Source organism: Rhagoletis pomonella, unplaced genomic scaffold (genome assembly GCF_013731165.1).
Source record: "Rhagoletis pomonella isolate Grant_MI unplaced genomic scaffold, Rhpom_1.0 Rhpom_scaffold_00128, whole genome shotgun sequence".
NCBI classification, from domain to species: domain Eukaryota; kingdom Metazoa; phylum Arthropoda; class Insecta; order Diptera; family Tephritidae; genus Rhagoletis; species Rhagoletis pomonella.
In genome coordinates, this window is record NW_023458682.1 from 167,031 (window position 1) to 171,738 (window position 4,708).

General features: G+C 35.0%; 1 long non-coding RNA gene across 2 annotated transcripts; it reads right to left on the minus strand.

The window, feature by feature from the left end:
- Nucleotides 1-381: 381 nt before the first annotated feature.
- On the minus strand, nt 382-1,149 carry LOC118750070. 2 transcript variants are annotated; one of them, XR_004994347.1, is made up of 3 exons: nt 939-1,149; nt 665-871; nt 382-609 (listed from the first exon to the last, which is right to left on the minus strand). It is a non-coding gene; the product is annotated as an uncharacterized LOC118750070 (long non-coding RNA). The 2 variants fall into 2 exon arrangements; XR_004994346.1 differs by having other exon boundaries at nt 382-871.
- Between the last annotated feature and the right edge of the window lie 3,559 nt (nt 1,150-4,708).

Genomic DNA, 4,708 nt, shown 5'->3' on the forward strand with positions numbered 1-4,708 from the left:
TGGGGTAACCAACAACGGATGCTTGAAATCGCCGACGAGCTTAATAGGCACTGCCTTGCCCGCGGGCAAAGCTCTTTTAAGCTTTCTATACATTTTGTATTGGCGCGAGCAGAGTAAAAGCTCTCTCTGCCCAACGCTGCTTTTTTATAAGAAGATTGAATTAGATTGAAAGTTTCTGGACCCACAACATTGAAAGTTTCTGGAGCCACAACATTGCAAGTTGATAAAAGCGTTGTAATAATAATATGCCTTTTTGCAGGGTTGAGTGTACACATTTTGCCCCGGGGAAGGGAAAATTTTTTTGGAAGAAACGAAATCATCATAAGATGCAATAGGCATTTTAAATCTAAATAAAACTCTTGGAGATGAACCATGAAAAAATTCCTTAAAGAAGTATGATTTTTATGAATTGAGAAAAACGTTAAAAGAACTTCTTAAGAAGGCATCCTACACCTTCAATTTTTGCCACTCCATACAAAAATGAAGGAGAAAGGAAAGAAAGGCCTTTTTGATGAGATTTTAGCTCCTGAAATTACCTTCTGGGTTGTAATTATGGATGACCCCTCAGCCGTGTACCTGATCGGGAACATGCACTTTTTTGGCATTTTCCTGAAAAAAATGAGATTTTAACCAAATAAACTAAACAGAAAGAAGGTCAACTCACCAGATATTCAACATGTTAGAAAAAACGTTTCGTTATCAGTTTGACAGAGAGCCTAACTTCATTAAAAACCAGGACAATTTAAATGTGGACCAGGACACCAGGACAATTTGTCTAAATAGGACAAATCCTAGAAAACAAGGACGTCTGGCAGCCGTACCCTAATGCCGAGTGCTCAAATCTTCACGAAACTCTCACCTTGCTATGTACCTAAAATAAATAAATTTACATCAAACATATTGATAAATATGGGAAATAAATTACTTTCTTTGTTTACCTTTTGACACAAGCAAATTACTTGGAAATGTAAATTCAACACGACACGCAACAACAAGGGCCAGGGGTGTTTTTGTACGAAAAGCAACTTTTCAGCGGCAGCGCTCAGAGCATTCCGATAATGGTATTTTGTAACAAATGTATCATCAAACGCTGGCTTTAAAATTTCTTTCATATTTATTAATTAAATTTAACCCATTGAGGGGTTCACAACGGTGTCGTAAGTGTAGCATTGTTGTATGTCGTAAACTTTAAAAGCTTAAATAAATGTTTAGAGAACTTGAAACGTTAACCAACTATTTTTTAGTACTACAAAAATTCATAATATGACTTTAATGGTACTTTGCGAACCCCTTTAATATATATTTTTAGGCGTTTAAAGTTTACGACATACAACAATACGACAATTACGACACCGTTCTGAATACCTGACATATATTTGTGTTTTTATTAAAATTGATGCACTAAACAAAAATGTATGTACTTGTTCTAATAAATTCTAAAGTTTATTTCATTAGTGCTGAATAGCACCCGTGCGTGTAAGAAATTGTGCGGTACCTAAAATTTCACCTCTGGAAACTTTATCCCCATAAAGGACTTCACCACAGTTATTTTTTACTGAATATACTGAGTTTGTGCTGCTTTTCTCTTTCTTTGGCCTTAAAATTGTGCTTCCGAAATTTGATTGTAGAAAAGTGGTTAAAGCACTTAGTTATTTTTTGCGATATAGAGAGCGTGCTGACGGTATCTTAAATAATCTAAGTCAGTACGTTTACAATTTTAACACAAATTAATATATCTAATTCTAATATTCTAAAAACCGTCTTAAAAAAAATATATACAAGAATATTTTTGGTAACTCTCTAGTATAGAGTAACAACCCCCTTGAAGTACGTTGTTTTTGCTATTATCTTCAAAGTGTAGAATAGCCCGATCTACCGCGATCACAACTTTTTCAACAATCAAATAAAAAAATGGTAATTCTCTAGTATAGGGTAACAACCCCTAAAAAAGATCCGGAAAAGTCGGGCGGGGTACCAAACGACGCGTTTCGGCCCCCCTATTAACAATGTGGAGGGGGAGGGCTAATATTATTAACCATTTAAAAGTTATAAACAAAAAACTTTTGTTAAATTCCGTTGTTTTCTATGAGCAATTACCACGTCAAAAATGCACTAAATCACCAGTTTCCACTTTTAAAACACTATTAAAACGTCTCCGCTTATTATTTTATGCAAACCAAATGATTTATTCACTTTTATTTTATATATTTCGTTAACAAAAGGGCTCTGTCACACCGTCAGTAATTATCACGATATTTGGATCGCGGTCCATATTGATGGATTGATGGATCGCGCACGAATCCTACATGTTCAATATTTATCGCGTCAGTATTTGCATAATTTTTGTGCTGAAAGCTTATTATGACGCAAGAAAATATTTTTATTTTGTACGTATAATTTACAGATAATGCATTCCACAATTATTTTAAAATTTCCAATGTTAATTAAAATTTGTTATGCAAGATTTTAAGCCCCGAGAGCGAAGGCAGAGCCGATGTTCGCATTATGAGAGTAAAAGATGTACTGACGAAATGTATGGATCGCGTTTTGAAAGTGCTACACGTTCAATATTTATTGATGGTATTGCGATCCGCGATCCAGATTTCAAAATTTTTAGAAATTTTGCGATATGGATCACGATCCATCAATACTGCATGCTACACCAACGTCAAATAAGAATGGAAATGTATGTGCAAAACACATTCACACAAGCACAAGCACAATAAACACTTACTATATCAATTATTTTTTGCCTCATTCCAATTTTAATTCACTTTTTTTACTTTTTAGATTATTCTCACTTTTTGCGTATTCTTTAATTTCCGTTAATTTAAATTCAGTTGAGTTTGACACTTTTCAGGATTTTGCCAGAAAAAAATTCTTCTGACTAAATCTGACTACTTCGGACTGATGAGAGTCACTCTCAATGAGTGTTGCTCTCTCATTTCTGCTGTCATTTCCGAGTTAAAGAACGCTTTTGGGACTAAATCTGACTACTTCGGACTTTTTCTGACTATTTCTGGGAGATAAGGAACCCTCCTATTATAACCTCAAATCGCTGGTATTGCCACTTTATTTTACATTTCATTTGCGCTATTATACTCAGTTTACACTATACACTTCTTCTTCTTCTTCTTCTTTTTTACTTTCACCTAAATAAGATTTTTTATTAAAAATTTTCATTATTTATCGAAGTATTGATTTTTATGGAAAAAGCGCCGTAGAATACAGTGGCAGCTCTATAGCTATTTTGGAATCTCGCGTTTCAGTTCGCAAAGATTGTTAACTTCTTTTTAGTAACAAAACAATCTATCTTAGGTTGATAAAACTATGTGTTTGTTTAATAAATAAGTTAAAATATATATTTTAATAGTATTTAAAAAGTGAGAACAGGTGATTTAGTGAATCTTTGTCGGTGCAATTGCCCATAGAAAACAACGAAATTGAACAAAAGTTTTTTGTTCATAACTTTTAAATGGTTAATAATATTAGCCTTCCGAACCTTTTTTAGGGGTTGTTACCCTATACTAGAGAATTACCATATATTTTTTTATGATTGTTGAAAAAGTTGTGATCGCGGTAGATCGGGCTATTCTACACTTTGAAGATAATAGCAAAAACAACGTACTTCAAGAATCCAAAAGAAAGTAACCAGATTCGTCCAAGTTCCAAGTCAAATTGTTAAAAAATCGCGTTTTTTGCAATATTTTAGAAACTCTTGAAATTAAACAAATGTGATAGAACCTTCCACTTAGGCTTAAATTAAGGCTTGAATTTTGTATCGAAATCTCGAAAAAGATCATCCCTGCACCTTGACCCTGAGGTCACTTATAGCACAGAATAAACAGTATACAGAAGACGCATGTCGACTATCCAACCAATTTGAATTTATGGTACGAGCGGTGAGGCAAGCAAGGGTATCACAAGCGGCGCTGCCTCTGTTACTTTAGCAGTTGTTGTTGTTGTTGTAACAGCATACAAATTCCCCAGAGATTTTGGGGAGTGTTGCTGGAGTGACAGTCCTTGGCCAGATATAAATCTGGGTCGTTCCGGTTACGTAGACCCGACTGTCGTGGGAACGACTTTAGCACTCGGCTGACGATGTTAATTCCATCGTCGCTATGACGACAAGGTGTAATAAAGGCTCCGTTATGCATACTTGGCATGGCTTGAGAGCTGTCACATAAGAAATCTGTTAAATGAGCCGCGCGTGTAATCGGTTATCGAACGCACAGCACTACATACGTAGAAGTCTGTTGGTTTTTGATTTCTACGTAAAAATGGTATAGCAGTGCATGCAATGCCAAGTATGCATAACAGAGCCTTTAAGTACGTTTTGCATCATGATCAGCGTTGCCGTTTTGGTACAATTGTATATTTTTTAATACTGTTTTTCTAAATTTTAATATCTGATACTTTTTTGTTCCCAAATCCCGTATTTTGATACTTTCGGCTGGCAGAAATGAATTTTCGAAAACTATGAATAGTACTACTAGCCTAAAGGCAAATATTTGTTTTCTTGTTATTTGAAGTCTCACAATTTATATATAGATATTTATAAGTTGATTTGGTAACTCTTATAAGGGAAACACAACCCGGAATTTTTTGCACACGCCAATGTTATAGGGCCCCTAAACCATACAAAAACATTACGAAATATCGGGCTTGCGACGAGCGTTTGTGTGGTGCATGGGGTCGTTTGCACTAA